The sequence below is a fragment of the Gopherus flavomarginatus genome, chromosome 15, assembly GCF_025201925.1.
Source record: "Gopherus flavomarginatus isolate rGopFla2 chromosome 15, rGopFla2.mat.asm, whole genome shotgun sequence".
Lineage (NCBI taxonomy): Eukaryota > Metazoa > Chordata > Testudines > Testudinidae > Gopherus > Gopherus flavomarginatus.
The window spans coordinates 10,082,082-10,101,218 of NC_066631.1; positions in this window are offsets into that span (position 1 = coordinate 10,082,082).

The following is a 19,137-nucleotide window of genomic DNA, read 5'->3' on the forward strand; positions in this document are numbered from 1 at the left end:
GTGTGTTCTCTGGGTATGGGAAAATGAGCATATTTAACCTGATTGCAGCTAGGTGATCCCAGCCTGTCTCCAAAACCTTCCTCTCAGGCTGTAATCAGATACACTGTTCTGCTTGCCCAAAGCCGATTCATAGCGTCACTCCACATTGTTTGAAGGCATCTGCCTCCTACACTGACCTGGCCTTGCTGTGCTAAGGATTGGAGTGATCCCTTTAGAGAGAAGGCCAAATTCTGCCCTGGGTTACATGTGAGCAGCCTCACTGAAATCACGGGGGCTGCATCTGTGTTACTGGGATAGAATTCAGCACAGAACTTAAGTATCGGGGGTAGCCATGTTAATCTGTATCCACAAAAACAACAAGGAGTCCGGTGGCAGCTTAAAGACTAACAGATTTATTTGGGCATAAGCGTCCATGGGTAAAAAACCTCACTTCATTGCCCCCTCCTCCCCTCTGACACACACCCCAGCACCTTCTTTTTCAGGACACTCATACATTTCTCCCCGTTTATGCAATGAGTTCTGTCTGTGTGATTAATCTAAATGTGTAATTGCTGCATTAGTGTGTTAGCAAATCCAGGAGTGTGTCAAGTGTGGGCAAATGCTCAGAAACAGTAGATGTGTAGCACCTAAAGCACCACGCATGGTGGAGTTTTAAAGTTCAGTACCTTGGACAAAACCTTTTTCGACAAAATTCCAAGAGTGATTATTCCTATATTCACTCACAAATTGGCTTTAAGAATCAACTCTTGAGCACAGCAGAGGCTTCTGTTCAGCTTGCTTTCTACTGTCACAGAACAGAAAACCAACTGAACGATTATTCTGAGATTTGGGGAGGGGAGCATTCACCTTGCAATGATATAGCTTGCACACTGTGTAATGGCCTAACCTTGTTAAGTGCTGAGTGCCCTCAACTCTTCCATGGGGTGCCAGTCCCTTGGCAGGGATCTGACCCAAGCACCCTGGAAGGGCCAGGTTGGGGGCAGAGCAAGGACATTTCATAAGTGCAGGGAAATGGAACAATTCCTGAGCCCCCGGAGTAGAAGTTTCTAAAGCCAGCGCTCTTATGCAACGTGGCTTTTTGTTTTGCATTTAGTCATTTTCAAAGGTTTTGCTCCAAAATAATAAGGAATGAACAGCAGCAGAAGTAATAGTTTCTGCAAAGAGCATTGAGTGCCAGCTAATGCCAACAGCAGAGATAGATGGAGGAGTTGAGGACTGAAGGTTGGGTATGTTTTGAATGAAATTCACCTTTCTGTACAGAGCTGGTGCAAAAGCCTCCCCCCATCTCCTGTCCTGCAATGAAAGTGGGAGCGGAGCAGCTGTCCATTTCAGAAGTGTAAAGGCAGCTTGATGAATCTTATGCCAATAAAAGTAACGAGACTTCAATCAGGGAGAAGCGGTGATGAGAGAACACGGGCTGCTGCATGGAACTGCATATCTGGAGTTCTGGATCCTGTTGTGTGACTCTGGGCAAGTCCTACCTCTCTGGGCTGCTGTTTCCCCAGCACCCTTTGTCTGTCTGGCCTATTAGATTACGAGGTGTTTGAGGCAGGGTGTGTACAGCACCGAGCACGATGGGGTGGCGAGAGGCTACAGTCATACAAATAATATGGATAAAAGGGTGAGTGGGGGAGGAAAGGTGCTTAGTGGTGGATGCTGCTTCATTGTAGGAACATACAGGGCGCAGGACAGCTGAACTCATGTGGCTCTAAGCATGCCTTGATCCCGACAATCTCCCTGTTGTTGAAGCTTATTTCCCCTTGGGGAACTTCACATTCCTAACCCAAAGTTCACATGGGATGCTGGGCCTCGAGGACCTGATCCAGTACACACTGAAGTCAGTGGAAATACTCCCACTGACTTCAATGGGCTTTGGACCAGGCCTTAAACGTGCCTCCATGCTGCTGTCTGCTGTTACATGCAACCAACAAATGGGCCCTTTTCTTTTAAACAGGGCTTGCTCTCTGCTGGGATGAGCACCTCCAGCAAGGTGCACTGGACGCTAAAGGTACTTAGAACCTAGACCCAACTGCTTAGTGAAAGGTTTGTCACCAACATGACAAAGGTGGACAGCCAGCCAAGACGTGTTTTGCCCCAGCTGTTCTCCCGCAGAGTGATTGCAAATGCAAATAAAGCACCAAGCAGCCATGACTGAGGCATCGTGAACATGGAGGCTATTACGCACAACGCGTAGTGACATGTGCATGAGCACTGGGAGCGGTGGTCTGCTGACAGCAGGGGGAAGGCATGCAGATTTCTACCTCTGTAATAAAACACCCATCAATCATCGCACCAAACTAATAGCTGCGACGTCTGATGACATTTCCTTCAGCTCGCCTGTCAAGTCACTGATGCGTGTGACTATGAAATCCTGGGCTAATAACATTAAAAAAGGGCGGGGGGTGTAGAATGCGAGGGGAGATGAAGGAACATCATGGTTGCATAGATGTTGGGTTTGCTTGTTGATTTTATTTTTTTTATATCTTTCATGTGGATTCTTGTGAAAATGCAGGTGATGTGCCTATGTTGTTCTACAGTAGCTTTGCTGGGGCTGTGGTTTACACACACTAATCTACTCCCCGGGAGTGCTCGGCAACCAATCCAAACATCCCATCAGTGCAGGGCCGGTGAAACGATTTCCTTGAAGCACTGGATTGGTTTAGTTTTTTAAAAAAATCTTCCGGTGTAAATTCTTCTCCCTTAATGAATTTACTGATCCCAAAGACGGCTATTAGTATCATGGAGCGCCGTAGGCTGAGACTTAGCTTTGTTGTGTCGGGCGCTGTACAGGCATCTAGGAAGAAAGTGTCCCTGCCCTAGAACACTTACATAGATCAGACAGCCAAAAGATGCAAGGGGACAGGCCCTGAGAGGGGAAGTGACTTGACAAAGGTCACCCTGCAGGACAGTGGCAGATCTGGGAAAAGAACCCAGGTTTCTTGCTCTAGTGCCCCAGCCACTCAAACACACAGCCACTTGCTGTCTTTGTAGAAAAGAAGACTTCTGTGTGGGAGACACACATCCTATTTAATCCTTGGCCTCTCTGCTGAGAATACTGACAAGGGGGCTACTTAGGGTGGAGGTTTGCTTTGGGCTGAGACTCAGCAACTCACATTGCCTAGGCCACTGGTTTTCAACCTTTTTTCATTTGGGGACCCCCAAACAATTTCAAATGGAGGTGCAGACCCCTTTTAAAATGTTAGACATAGATCCCCAGGATCTGCGGCCCCCACGTTGAAAGTCACTGACCTATTCCACCGCAGTCATTCTTTTCAGTCTGGTAACGTTGGTACCAAACCAATCAGACCTAGTTGCCCAGAAACCCCAGGGATAAGTGGAGTATGAGACAACAGATTTGAACCAATAACCTAGAGACAAAAATACCCCATTTTCAATAGCCTTAAGCCAATAGCGAGAAGTGGCCTGTGTTTGTATTCTGCTAGCTCCTAGATGCTCCAGCCAAGACTGGGGCCAAGCTATGCTAAACTCAGTATAACAGAGTGCAGAAGGCAGTCCCTGTCCTGAAGAGTTTATGGTCGAAACAGGCAGATAGAAGGGCAGGAAGAGAATCAGAAAGACGAAGGGACTTGTCCAAGGTCACTTGGCAGCCCGGGATTAGAGCCCGGCTCTCCTGACACGTACCCAGCATCTGCTGCTGACATCAGTGGGAGCAGAGCTTGTTTAGGAGGTTAGTGACCGTCGGTGTTAGAGGCAGGAAGTGAATCCAGTTCTCCTGGTGTCTATCCAGTACTGTACCTGTCAGAGCATGCTTCCTCTCCAGCTATAGATGTAAAACTCAGCTAAACCCTCAGATGTTAGGGCGTGAAGATGAATCTGTTTTGAACCACAGCCAAGGTGAACATTTCAGAAGAATTTTCTCTCCCCTCAGCCCAGTTTTTCAGATTCAAGGTTTATTTCAGCACAAGTTTGCCAGCTTATACAAAGCTGCTGGTGTGTGTCTGTGTCTGATTCAGAAGGGCAAGTATCTGCTGTGGCCCATCCATTGCTAAAACAAGAAACATAATGAAACAAAGCATTGTGGAGGGGCATGTGTGTAACGGTCTTTGCATTTGTTAGAACTGAAATCGCTTTAGAGGCTCTTTCCATTTAGAAAAATATCAGTAAGTTTCCCAGCTACTCTCTGATCTTAGTTATATTCAAATGAATTTTTTGGAAAGGGCAAAGGGAGGTGCTGGGGGAGAAGAAGCCTCAGCAGATTCCAGCACAATAGCTAACACATCCACTTAATTCCAGAATGTTTTTATGATGTTTGTTTTCCTGTGTTTTATCCTAACTGCAAATCATTTTTAATAGTAGCTTGAAAAAACTTGTAGCAAATCTTAGCTGACTTTTTTATCATCTACCTAACATCTCCAGTTGCAGCTAGTCCTCTGCTGCATTCTGCAAATCATGCTGAGGAAGATGGGGCTCAGGCAAAAAATACTTACGCTCTGTTAATCATGGGAAAGAGTAGAGTCATGCAGTTAAAGCATAGTCCTCGGAGAGGTGGATTCTGTCCCTGGTTGTATCCAAGAATCACTATGTCACCTTGGGTGAGTCACATCCCTGCTCCGTGCCTCAGTTTCCCCAGATGTGAAACAAGGATGATGCTAATTCCCAACCTCGCCGGGTGCTGGGAGGCTAAATTCTTTCATGCCTGGAAGGTGCTCAGATACTGCCGTGGTGAATGCCATAGCAAAGTCCAGCACCAAAGAAGAGCAATACATCAGCCCTATGCAACAGGAAATGTGAAATCCTTGTGTGTCTTGCCATGAGAAAGCTCAGGCCGTCTCTGCTGATTCAGCAACAATGAGCCATTGTGGGGTTTCTTCCAGTGAGTCTCCCCAAATCCCAGCTTCCCGCGTTCCTTTCCAGTGGGTATGTTCTTCATTCCCCTTTTTCTGCACTGACAGACGGGTGGAGATCATCCATGAGTTGCTTGCTGAAGGGTCTGGGACTATTATTATACAGCATTAGATGTGAATCGGGTGTAGCTACCAACTGGCCCGTGCACCTCCCTGCATATTGGCCCCTCTCCCCACAGAGCAGCCATCATCTCTCCAGACAGCTGTGCCATAATACGCCCCCTGAGCGTTAACCGTGGGTGCAGTCAGTGTCCCCTTTGGAGAGTTGATTAGCACCCTGCTAGGATTAACTAGCAGTCAGTTGCCATTAGAATCGTTGTCCCGGGAGTCACTGAGCCAGGGATCTGTCTGGCATTTGGAGCCTGTGTCCTGCAGCGGAGTTGTTTTGGGAGCTCCCTCGAAGCAGGTTTGGGTTTGTCTTTGTGTTCGACACGTTAATTGCTCTAATTTCTCCTGTTTCCGAGCATGTGGCTCCAGGGCCCCGTGATGTTGTGCAACATGCTGGGCTAGGAAATGAGTCTGGAATTGGCCCCATCTGTGGCAGTGGGAGGGGAGTGAAGGCAAATGGGAAAAAGCAGCAGTGAAAACAGTAGGGGAGGCGCTTCCTTCTTCTGAAACATACAAAGCCAGCCCTCCCCACTGGGAGTGTGTGGACTCACTAGTCTGGGTTGGCTCCAGAAAACCTGTTCCCTGTCAGGGTGATTTTCCAATTGAGACGCCTGCTGGCTGCATGTCTGCACCTATCAAGTCAAATTCCACAACCTACCAATCCCATGGAGAATGAATGCCTCTCATGAACAGCGCCAAGCCAGACTGCCCTCTGTCAGCTCCCTGTAACAAGCCTGCTAGTCACCGGGGCTAATGCAATTATTTTTCACCACTGGAAACTCTCGCCTGAACTCTCTGGGTCATGCATCCTGTGCTGCACCAGTTAAATTCAATGGAGTTTCATGGGGTGCAGCCCCAGGGCAGAATTTTCACTTAGATCCAGGTTCAGATTTACCTACAGTCGCAAATTACATGAACGCTGCTTTCAGGCTGGCTAGACACTTGTCGTTGTGACAAAATCAACACCCGCTCCCATGAAATCCTGCAGGCTTGGCAGTCCCCACTTAGGAGTAGCTTCGGGCTGGCAGGCAATTGTGGAGCCTTATATTTCCCCCCTGCAGGGCGGGTACCATTGACTGACACTGAGCTCCTGGAGAGAGAAAAGGCTGTTTTCTCCAGGGGATGGAGTGGAATTGAAGTGCTGCAGAACTGGATGGCTGGGTGTTGATCTGGGCTGTGGTGCGTGGGCAAAGATGACTTGCACCGGCGAGCACTGTGTTCCTTTTGGCTTGGCCTATCTGTAATATTTACAAGCCTGTAAATTTACCCAGCCAAGTGCTCAGCGTTCTCGACACTCAGTGACTTGATGGGAGGGTGCCTACCCCCTCGTGTTATCAGGCCCCAGGGCTGGAAGGCTTTGAGATGGGAAACTCTTTGCGCCCTCTCTAGGGGACAACCTGCACTAGCCAGCCTTACCTACATGAATGATAGTGTTACTTACCCACCGTTTCACAATGCCATGTGTGGTCTTTTTAATTGGAATCTGTTGATGTGCAGATTGTCTGCGACAATAGATTGCTAGCATAAAGGTAGTCATGAAAAGGGCATCAGAACAGGGCAAGGTGTGCCCTGGGTAAGAGGGTCACCTGGATTGTCCAGGTTGTGAACTCTGTTATGGGCATGGGGTTCAAGGTCAACAAGAGAGAGCACAGGGCTCTGTCTTAGAGACCAGGGCTTCAGTGCAAAGGGTCCTGGTTGCCCTGCAGATTCTGGACCCTTTGCCCCAGTGATTATGCGAGAGGTGGCTCAGTCTGGGCTGGTGGCATGGGGCAGGCTTCGCAGTGAAGCCCAAGTGGCCCAGCAGTGGCACCAAGCTGGAATAGGTAGCCTCACGTCAGAACAACCTGCTGGTGCAGGCTGCTCTGGGCTGAAGAAGGTTGAGGAGAGCCAGCTCCTGAAGCCCCCTTCTGACTAGCACTGAGTCTGCTTGGCCCCATGAGTGGGGCTTTGGGTGGGCTGGACCTCTGCCAGCTGGACAGTTAATCTGTGGATCTGTGGGGCTGGCCCATTCCTCCCACACTGACCAAATAGATCTATGGTTCTCATGTTCGGTTCTGCCTTTCCCCCAAGGGAAAGACACTCATGGTTCCATGTTCCCTAGGACTCCTGAGTGGGGCAGAACCACTTGAAAGGGGACCAGGGAGGTTCTATGTTAGTTTCACAGAGCTCAAGTAGGAGTGTGGGCTCGAGCCAGAGTCCTGTTTATTTTAGAAAAAGACCCCTGGACAGATTGAACCTGGCCCATCTTGCTCTCATGGACAACTGGCTAAAGGGATGCAAATGCATGGCTGTAAACTCTCCCTTTCTTTGGGAGGAAAACTCCTTAAAGGGAGTGGTTTTTAACCTAAGACAGTACAAGGGAAGCACCTGGCTGGGAGGCCATCAGGGGAAACCAGCAGAGGGTCTCCTGGGGACACTAGAGGGTTTCTGAAGCAGTTGGTAAATCATGACACTTTTGGAAGATCCGAGCTGTACGGTTCTCCGCAGGAGAGGAAGTGAAGTCTAGTGGGTGTGGCACTGGCCTGGGGACCAGCCTTCCCCTCTTTAGGGCATCATGGGATTGGCCATACCAGATCAGACCATCAAGTCTGGTGCCCTGTTCTGCAAGGTCCTATTTGAGCGCCTTTATCAAGAGGTGGCATCATGTTCTGGGACCCGTAGGTCTCCTCAGTATTAACGACGGGGCATGTGTGAGCTGTTCCATTTCATTAAAGAAATGCTCCTGGCAGGACGGGAATGCGGCCTTCCTTTTGGGCGACAGAGGATAGCCTGGGCTTTGGGGCCAGGCTCTGTGTGTAAGAGCCTGTGCTGGGAAATAGATTTTTCTCTTTACACGGAGAAATGCTAAGCATGGCAGCTTGTCTCCTTTGCCGGGAACGGCTTTCTCAATCCACCCAAACCCCATGTAGCCGATCAATGGCTGAAGAAAGGGAGCGAGTGGGAGGAAATACAGTGCTTGCCGCTGTCCTTTCCCCTTGTCCCCCTGGTGCTCAGGGATGGCAGTGTGGAGCAGGCTCCACTGGGTCGTCTCTCTCCGCTGAGCACCTCTGCACCCAAGATCCAGTAGGACCATGTCCCCTTAACGTTCTTACCACCCCCTAACTCCAGAGCAGGACAGCTGAGCTGAGGAATCCTCTGCAAGGCTCCTGGTCCCTCCCTGGCAGGTGGAGGTTCACTGCAGCTGTTTACGGCTGGGTGGTTTGTGATGGATTAATTCTCTTCTATTGTTTGTTCCCCCACCCCTCTTGTTGCTGTTTTTCCCTTTCTGTCAGTGCGAGCCACTTTCTGTGGCTGCCTCCCTTGGGCTGCCAAGCGGGGAGGGCGGCAAGCGCCTCGCTAACGACTTTGGATGGAATGCTCTGCTTGGCCAGCGAAGCTGCAATTCGTTTGATAACACCAGCTGCCTCCCTAAAGCTATTAATCTATCTGACCCACAGCCCTCCTCCTTTCTGAAGCCTCGGCCTGACAGCACTTGGCTGTAGACAAAGGAGAGAAAAGAGGCCTGTTGGAGGAGGAAGGAAGGAAGAGCAACAGGCAGGAATGGGGGAGGTATGCAGGTTGGGAGCCATTGCCTTTTTATATGATCTCTCTCGATCCCTGCAGAGGTTCTGTAGAGATGGACCTTAATGGCTGGGAAGGGATGAGCCTTGCTGGTCTCCACACTCTCAGGTTGTCTGTGCTGTGATGTCTAATTTAGTCCCAACGGTCTCGGTTCTGGGAGCGGGAGAGAAGGAACCAGTGGGGATCCTGGTATGCAGTGCTGTCAGTCCCTGAATATTAGAGATGAGAAAACAGACTTAAGCAGTTAGAGGACACGATGAGGAGGCGGGCTTAAACGAGTTGGGCAGTGTCACACCTCAGCCCAGGCCCAGAGCCCAAACCTCCAGAGGGCCAGCCTCCCTCTCCGTCCACTAGCCCACAACTACCTTATAACCAACCCCACCCCTGAATAATTACAACCCTGACAATCCTACTGGGATCCCAGATTTCCTGCTTGAGTTGACTTCTTGCTTGAATTATGTTCACTGACTTGGGGCGGGGGGAGGATACTTGTAGGTTTGCTGGCCCAGATCCTGTACTAGTGTAAAATGGCGATGATGCTTTACATTGCTTGAGAATCTCTCCCATCATCTCCATCCAACTCCAGTGCCACTTCGGTTCTATTAATTTCTCTGTTGGAAAATCTTCCCTTTCAAACCACCCAGCAGGACAGCTCCAAAGCAGAGGCCCTTTAAGGTAACGGCAGTGATAATGAAGGCTCAGAAGAGATGTTAAACCATCTTTCAAGATATAGCCCAACAGCACAGAAGAGTAACCCTCTCCTTCCCTCCACGCACATGTAGCAGCTCTCCTTGTTCGTTACCACCTGTTATGGTCTGAGGCTGTTGATTAAGCTGGCGCTTGCCAAATTGCTCTTAACCCCTCTTGTCTCTCTCTGTATTTCACTGCCTATGTCCCATTTGTTATGTTGCAGTATTAATTTGATTGACGATGGAATCGCCCTACCTGAAGGTTGGGGAGATGGCTCATCTCAGATCGCGTCTATCAGGGATGTAAGTGGAAGGTAATAACAGAAAGCTGCGGCAGGCTCAGGCTTTTCATTTCAATTGGAAATTGAACCAGTGCAATATGATGAAAGTTTAATCTGCATCATCAATAAACATGTGCTGGAAAGACGCTTAGCCCTGCCTGTGTTTCCTGCCTGAATCTGGTGGGAAGTAATGTGCTAGCTCCATGTGATAGATGAGCAAAATCTGCCCCTGGCAGAGGGTCAGCACAAGGCCTTTTAACCATGTTACCCTCTGGGGTTATCTCATGGCTCTGCAGGTTATCAGATTGACATCACATGTCTGTGTGTGTATGTGTGTGTGTAATAGACACACATACACTGTGGATTGTGCTGGACCTCTGCACTGGCAACATTTCATGCTTTATACCTAACATAATACGCAGCAAGAAATGTGTGTGTGTGTGTGTGTATATATATATATATATAGGGGGTATAGTCACACCACAGATATGAAAGTGCCACCACTGATACACTGAAAAGCCATGTGATAAGATTATTTAATGTGCATTTTTGCCTGTCTCTTCTGCACCTCTCCTCCCTGACCCATCTCCCAGGTTAGCTGGCCTGGCGGAGAGTGTGTGTTAGAGCCTGGGTTTTATTTTCACACACTGTGGACACAGGCTAAACCACTCGCATGCTGATAGTCCTCCAGTGCCTTCCCACAATACCTCGTTCCCAAAAGGAGGGACGGTTTCTCCCACAATTCTCTGGGAAAGACTCTTAGGGCAGCTACACTCACTGCAGCTCAAGGAACCATGGGCTACGCCCCCAGACGTCCTTGCCATGCGTATGGATACATGTGGCGCCATTGAGGACACAGTCCCTAGGGCATGGCTTTGCAGGGTGGCTGTTCACCCCTGGCTATGCTAACCCTATCCCCAGTTCTTGCCCTGCAGGCTCAGGAGAGAAAGAAGAACCGTGCCTTTGGAAGTGTGGTATTTAAACTCCGTATTGCCCACCCTGTGAAATGTACGTGAAGCTGCTGATGGGATGGCAGAATGAGGCCCCAGAGAGGTGGAGTTGTGGGAAGAGAGGTGGTCAAAGGGTGATAAATAAAATGAGGACAGGACTCTGCCATCTGTCACATGGCGATCCCCTCCACAGGGGGGGTGGAAGCGTGGCCATACTAAACACAGGCATGTAGCATGATGCTTACAGTGGACTCTGTGCTAGTAACTTCATAACAGTGAATGCATACCCACTGTGTGTGTACAGATACCTGTACCTACATCGCTTGGTCTTCATCTACTCGAGACCTCTAAATCAAGCGCTTGTGACCCAAGGACTGGCTCCTCAGAGAGTGTTGACTGCAGCGGTACTACACCAATTTATACCAGCTGTGGAACAAGATATTTTACATTTTAGGAGAATGATCCATTTTCCTATTGAAATTGGAACCATCAGCCCCCCACATCATCATCACAGCTTTGCTGATGCCCTTTTCCTACCTGAGTGCAGTTCAAAACCAGCCTTTGTTTCCTTATGAAACCTTCCATGGGCTTGCGTCAGCCTGTCAGGCCTTGTCTTTCTCTCTACCTCATCCCACTCCTGCCACTCAGATAACTGCTCTCTTTGTGCCTTTTCACATGACCTCCCCACTGATGGTACAAAAGCCTCCTCCTCTGCAGCTCCCGCTGCCTGGAACAGCCACTTTTCCCTAGTGGGGACCTGAACCTGTGTGGTGCTTGGCACCTGCAGCCCCCAGCTGCATGGTATAGACAATTTCAGTGTAAGTTGTGGGGTTTCCCAGCCCCAGGTCTACCTGCCAGTTTTTCCTCCACTTGTTTGTGTATCTCTCCCTTTCTCCTCCCCCACTCTGTGTCTCTTCCCTTTTGTGGTGTGCCACACAGTGCGTAGGAAAGATGACATCCACACCATTCTCGCTATAAAATCCATGCTCTGCCAGTCAGGGCTGGATTAGTCTAGGGAATAACTGGTGGATGCTTTTGAACAGTGATGGATAGAGGGCACTTCAGTGAATGGTTCCAGTGATAGTTATTGGTTCTAGTAAAGGTGTTTGGCTGTGTGATGAGTGTAGTAACAGAGCTCCAGGGACGAGTAGCGTCGAGTTCCAGGGCTAGATGAAGCCTTGAGGTTCTAGTCCAGCCACAAGTTGTTATTGGGCTTGAGACCATGAGCCAGGCTTCCTTCCTCCGCTTCAGGAATGACTGGGTGATATCCACTTGCCTGCTTTAGCGAACCATAGGGTTAGAAGGGACCCCCAGGGTCATCCACTCTAGCCCCTTGCCAAGATGCAGGATTTGTTGTGTCTAAAGGTGGATCTCAACCGGCATGTTGCTTGCAGCCCAATCAGCACACAGCTGCAGCCCATGTGACATCCTCAGGGCCATACAGGTAGTATATCTGTTGTGTGGCTGGGGCCTGCATAACACACACAGAGCTACATATGCAGCCCACAATGCTAAATATGTTGAGAACCACTGGTCTAGACCATCCAAGGTAGATGGCTATCCAGGCTCCTTTCGAAAACTTCCAGTGAAGGAGCTTCTTTGACCTCCCTAGGCAGTTTGTTCCATTGTCCTACTGTTCTTACAGTTAGGATGTTTTTCCTAAGATTTAATCTAAATCTGCTGTGCTGTAGTTTGAACCCTTTGCTGCTTGCCCTGCCCTCTGTAGCAAGAGAAAAATTTTTTTCTCCATCTCTCTTATGGCAGCCTTTCAAGTATCTGAAGACCACTATCATTTCCCCACTTAATCTCCTCTTTTCCAAACTAAACATACCCAGTTCCTTCAACCTTTGCTTATATGGCTTGAATTCTATCCCTTTGATCATCTTTGTTGCTTGCTTCTGGATCCTTTCCAGTTTTTCTACACCCTTTCTATACAGTAGTGACCAAAACTGGACACAGTACTCCAGCTGAGGCCTCCTGTGATTTGCATGCTATGCCTCTGTTAATGCAACCCAAACTTGCACTTGCTTTTTTTGCAACAGCATCGCATTGTTGACTCATGTTGAGGTTATGATCCACCACAGCTCCCAGATCCTTCTCAGCAGTGCTCCTGCCCAGCCAGTGTTCCACCATTCTGGATTTGTGCATTTGGTTTTTCTTCCCTAAGTCTAGCTCAGAATAGATGCTCAATGGCCATAAAATCTGTGAACACCATCAGGGCATTTCTGGTGAAAGCCTATATCACAGCATTGGAGCTCAGGTACTTTTATGATGCCAACAGTCCCCTTGAGATGAGGCTTTTCACAGTACGGGATTCCAGCTTTTTAAGTTCAAATTTTCCTCTTCCTTTGTCTCACCCCCTCCCTCTCTCTGTCCATTGTACAAGAGTGAGGAATGCTCAATAGAAGTAAAAGGCAGCACATTTCAAACTGTTACGGGGATGCTCCCACCATGCAGAGAGAGCCCCTGGAACTTGCTGCCACCCGATCTCATTGGGGTCCAGAGATGAGCAGGATCCAGAAAATCTCCCGGTTTGTGTCTCAAGTCTGGAACCTGTTGTGAGCTCAGTGATTCCTTCTGAGACTGAACAGCCTAGACCAAGACTTCGACAGACCCAGTGTGTAGCACAGGCTGCATTCAATCATTCTGGGAGCTAGCGAGCCACTGAGGGTCTGTCTGTGTCTCTGTAAAAAACCCTCATATATTCCTGTGAGCTGGCAGAGCACTACAGGCCCAGCCTGTGCCACTTGGACCCATCTTTCTCTCTAATTAGTGCAGCTCAGAGCATCACACATGCTGCCTCGCTCCTGCTATGCCTTGAGCACAGGATAAATCAGGGAACATTACGTTAGCAGCTCATGCAGTGAGCAGGCAAGGGCTGCCCCTTTCAATTGCCTTGGGGAGAGCGTGGGCACCGCAGGCTGCCCGGCAGTGCACCTTGGGGGTTTGCAGGTAGGACGCAGGGAGGGAGAGACAAGAGTTCTAGCACAGCTTGGTTAATCCATGGAAGTTGTTTTCAGGCAACGATCAATATCTGGACTTGAGAGCACAGTGGGATGGGGAAGGAGGGAGCTCAGGCAGCTGGATTGGATGCTTGTCATGTCCGTCCTCTTGTGTGGCTCATTCCTCTCCCCCTCGACACACACCTTTCCAGTCACCCTGAAATAACCACTGTCCCCTTTCTTCTGTTCCACTCTGCTTCTGAAGGCTGCAGAGATTATTCTGATCAGAGGCAGGGAGGATATTCATTTACAAGTGTGGGGTTTTGAGGAAGGGAGTTTGACCTTAATGCTATTAGTCATCTGGCTGCTCTGATACGTGGAATAGTGTAAGGCTCACATTTGTTCACAGGAGATTTTAACCTTGTATGTCTTTAATTTGCCTGACTTCTGACTCAGGCTGGCTGGCCAAGAGCTTGGGCACAATGCTGGATTAAGGGGTAGGTGCTCTGGGCACTTTAGGAGATAAGGGCACATGCCCCAGGCCCAGCTCCAAGGATCTCAGCTTCCATTTTAAAAGATTATGTCTCCAGCTCTCCCCCTGGTAGAGGAAGCCTTACAAACAGGACCTGAGTGTAACAGCTGTAGTGGTGTCTGCCTGAGTCTGCAGAGAGCCTGCAACAATGACTCTGAGAGGTGTGAACTGCCCCTTTGTTAGTCCTGAAACCTGCTGCACTGTGGGTCTCTGCCAACAGCACTGCAGCTGAAAACACTAGGAGAAGGACTCTTGCTGCAAGGACCCCATCATGGCTGCGCTGGAGTAGTGTGAACAGAGCCCCCACCACCACCACAGCCCTCTGCTGGGAGAGTGACAGCTGAGTCCTCCCTCCTCTGTGATGGACCCCAGCCTGACTGAATGCCACATTCTCACTGTCCATCATGTTGTAAGAATGGCCAGACTAGGTTCTCTGTGCTGGAAACTCTGTTGGGAAAACCCCAGTGGAATGCCTACTCCACTCTCCCCTCGGCCCCTGGCATGGGAGCTTGTCCGCCTAAGCTCAGTGGAGACAGCCCCTTGGGGACCATCGCCAGCTGGCACATCTTAGAGCATCGGTTCTTAAGTTGTGGGTCAGGACCCCATTTTAATGGGGTCACCAGGGCTGGTGTTAGACTTGCTGGAATTCAGGGCTGAAGACTGAGCCCCACTGCCCAGGGCCAAAGCCCAAATGCTTCAGCTCTGGGCGGTGGGGATCAGGCTTCAGCTTCAGCCCTGGGTGGTGGAGTCAGGTTACAGGCCCTCCCCCCCATACTGAAGCCCGTGGGGTTCGGCTTTGGCCCCCAGGCTGGGGCATTGGCACGGCTCAGGCAGGCTCAGGCTTCGGTCCCCCCTTCTGGGGTCTTGTAGCAATGTTTGTTGTCAGAAGGGGGTCATGGTGCAGTGAGGTTAGAGAACCCCGTCTTAGAACACGTAGCCTGCACCAGAACCAAGGCTGTGGTAATTCACCACAGTAGAGCCTAGCCCATAAAGAAGAGCTGACTGGGAGCCTACGCAGAGGGACACTGCTCCTTCCGCTCTCTGTGTTGGCTGGGCCTCCTATCGCTCTACAGTGTGATCCATGCACGTCCGTGCTTTGCCTCCATGCGTCGCTTCAGTTTGCCTGAAAGATACACTCTTGTCCATATCTGTAGTCTTCCTGACCCCATGCTGTCCGGCTTTGAATGGGCTTGCTGGGTTTTGCTCTGGTTTTCCCTTTCATCCTGTGTCCCCATGGTAATGCTAAATTGATACATGAAAGAATCAGATATTTCCCCAGCATTATAGATACTAGCTCAGAGGTATAGAGACTGACACTGCTTTTACTCATGTAATTCCACTGACTTCTCCGGAATCCACCTGGCTTACCCCAGGGTGAGTGGGAGAAGACCCAGGCATGCCTCATACAAGTGGATCCACAAACCATTCCAGGATCTAGGGTAGAAGAGCTGGAAATGCAGGTAAAGCCCAGAGAAGCCTGCCCAGCACAGACACTTTCCAGCAGCTTTTGCTGTGTTTGTTCCTTATCTGAGCGCTCAGCGCGTGTGGTTTTGGATTGAAAATCGATGGCTATCATAATGACTCCGATGACCTCCCCTCCTCAGTAATGACACGTATTGATTCTGCTTCTCAGACGACTGAGGACACGCCCAGCAGAACACAGGAGCCCTTAACCCCTTGGGAGGGAAGGGGATCGGATAACTCAGAGGGTGAGTGAGTCAAAGACAGTGTGGGTTGGCCCCAGTGGAGCAATGCCTTGCCACACGCTGTGTGGATCTCTCTGGCCCCATCGCACTTGGGACCAGGGGTTGGAAGGCTGAGAACAGTAAGGGCACAAGGCAGAGAAGCTAGCTTTGAACCAAAGTGCCTCCTAGCTGAGGAAGCTCAATGCCACCTCCAGAGATTTCCCATGCCCCTGTGCAGCACAGTGCTTGCCCGTCAAAGCCAAAGCTAACACAACGGCCCTTCAAGATGATTCGCATGCATTTAGGTGTTCCGGTAGGAGGTAGGCCTGACCTGGAAGATCCAACCCTGCCTAAAAATCTGACCCAGATCTGAGCTTCACAGCATGGGTTCATGAGATTAGGGAGGACAAGGCAGTTATTTCCTGCATGCCCATTAGCGGGCCACAGCTTGGAGAACTTCCCTTCACTGGTCAGTACAAAGGGCCAGATTCTCTGGTGCGGTTTGGCCCCTTCCCACCATTTAGAAGGGGAACAATTCAGCACTATTATAAACTCTTCAGGGGGGGCTCCTGCCCCATCCATGTCCCCCACTCTGGTTTCCCTTAGGAACTTTACACCAGTGGTGTAAATTAAAGCAGTCCCTAGGCTGCTCTAACTGATGTCACAAGCTCGCACATCCAGGGAGCTGTATGCTTCAGCACAGGGATGAATTGAGATCTGCCCTATCTGTCTCCTCCAATATCCAACAAGGTAAATAATCTCATCAGAGCAGACCCCTCCTAGGGAGATACATAGTGTTTAGCACTAAGGCCCCAATCCTGAGAGGTGCTTGGGCTCCTAACTTCTATTGATTTAAAGGGTCTGAGCATTACTGCTTTTTCTGTGTCACTCTCAGAGCACTTTACAAAGGAGGGTGTCATGTCATTTCACAGAAGGGGAAATCAAAGCACAGAGAAGTTAAGGGTCCTCTTGACATCACACACTGCATCAGTGTCAAAGCCACACTAGGATCAAGGCATCCTGATGGCCATTTCTGCACCACATCCCTGCTTTAGTATCGATGCGCTAAATGTTACACTCACTCAATCTGTGCAATGCTATCCTCATCCCGTGGTTTCTTCATGAGCCAGCAGCGGCAGCAACTGGGCTAAAGCCAGAGGCACTCTGGGCGAGTGAGCTGTAGGAGGCCGCGTTAAAGTGCAACCTTACAGAGCAGGCACCCATGTAAAACAGAAAAAGATGGAAATAAATGCATGGCCAGATGGTAACTTTTGTACCCAAAGACGGGAACGTCAGGATTGATCCAGCCTTGCAAGACTGTCAGGAACATGTACCAACCCAGGCAAACAATGGACTCTCTTGCCCTTGGTGAAGAGAAAAACCAGAGGCGATTTTACTCACCTGCCACAGCAGAGAGACTGCTTGGGCTGGGCAAACGGGTGGAGAGGGTTTTGGCTGGCTGGACTAGTCTCTCATGCACTGTTATTCTCTTCATTCGTCATAGGCGGTGCTGTGTTCTGGTCTTCTGATGGGGCAAACCTCCCATTCAGTGCCAAGGGAATTCTGTGAGAAGGAGGGAACTGTTTAGTATGTACATTCAGGCCATTTGGCCTGTCGGCTCTGTGTTCAGATTCCCTGGGGTCACAGCGGAGGAAGATAGTTTTGTGGCTAAGGCACTGGGGCAGGACTCAGGAGATCTGGGATCAGGTCCTGCCTCCTTATGTGACCTTGGCCATGCACTTAGGCCCAGACTCTCAAAGATATTTAGGGGCCTAACATCCACTTACATCAATGGGACTGAGGTACCTACATATCTTGGAGAATCTGGATTTTACTCTCTTTGCCTCATTTTCTCTCTGCAACATGGGGCTAATCCTGCTGCCTTTCCCCTACCCAGGGGCTGTTTAGATTGTAAACTCTTTGAGGCAGGGACTGCCTCAGGCTATGGGTCTGTGCTAGACCCAACACAGGGGCCACCTGATCTCAGCTGGGGTGGGGACTATAGATGCTCCCAAAATACAAGTACCAATAACTCCAAGTGCGTTGGTGCATCTCATCCTTGCTCTCACTGGACAGCTCAATCTGTGCACAAGAGAGGGTGAGGGCTGTTGGAGGTCAGGATTCAGGTACATTGCTAGATGTGTGCAGGTACCTCTTCGTAACTACCTCCCTATGCGCACTAATAAATAAATACATTGACCCCTCTCCATTAACCTCCCCATCTCCCTAAGGATGTGTCACTCTGTTCGGTTACATGTCAGCTTTCCCACAGAAGCATAATCTGCTGTGCTTTGTTTCTTTGATTGTATATTACTGCTAGTATGAAACTCAGACCGGCACAAAGCTTGTACTTGAAAGCGGAGTGAAAAGGAAAGTGCCTGCTAGTACTTTGAGCTGGCAGAAAAGCAGCTCCACATTGATTTTTGGATAGCTTAATGCATCCCAGCCCTTTGGTTCTGTTATTAGGCTGGATTCAAGGCTGAGAGAGGCTTTTGAATTTGCCTGTTGAAAGAGCCAAGCCATTTGTATCTTTGCACTTAGTGGTTTGTACTGATTCAAACAATTTTACCATCCTTTGTGTCAGGTGCATCAGGGCTGTCAATTTGCCCGCTTTAAATCCTGTTTGTAAAATGGACCAGGAGAAACATTTCAGACCTTGACTCCTGTATGTGAATTCTTCTAGATGTGGACAAGATAGAATCATAGACAATTAGGGTTGGAAGGGACCTGAGAAGGTCATCTAGTCCAACCCCCTGCTCAAAGCAGGACCAACCCCAACTAAAATGTGTGTCCTGGTCACAAAGCCAAAGGGTCCCTCACCCCAACATTCTTAGGAGTTCATCTCCAAGGATTCAGATTTATTTTTACAAATAAGGCAGAGGAGACATCAACCCAAGCCTTTTGCTGGGTGAGATGCTACTTAGAGGCTGCCAAATCTAAAGAAAGCCTTCTTGCAAATGAGTTTTGAAGGCGGATGGACCCATTTGTCCGGCTCGGCTCTGAACAAAGTGGTGTGTTTGTACAAGGCTGCTTTCTGTATAAACCCATGTCATATTGACTGCAAATCCATCTCTACTTCTCTCCTCTGTCCCTCTCACCTGCAGCCTTTTGGAGCTCCAAAAACAATGAGTTGAATAGAATGCAGAAGTATCTAAGGGCTGGTCTACACTAGGGGAGGGGATCGATCTAAGATACGCAACTTCAGCTAGGTGAATAGCGTAGCTGAAGTCGAAGTATCTTAGATCGATTTACCTACCGTCCTCACGGCGCGGGATCGATGTTCGTGGCGCCCCCTGTCGACTCCGCTACCACCGTTCGCGTTGGTGGAGTTCTGGAATCAACAGGAGCATGTTCGGTGATCGATATATCGTGTCTAGATGAGACGAGATATATCAATCCCCGAGAAATCGATTGCTACCCGCCGATACGGCGGGTAGTGAAGACGTAGCCTAAGAGGCAGAGGTGCCCACTCTGCTGAGCATGGGGACATAGAAGAGCTCCCAGGGCAGAGGTGTAGGAAGTTA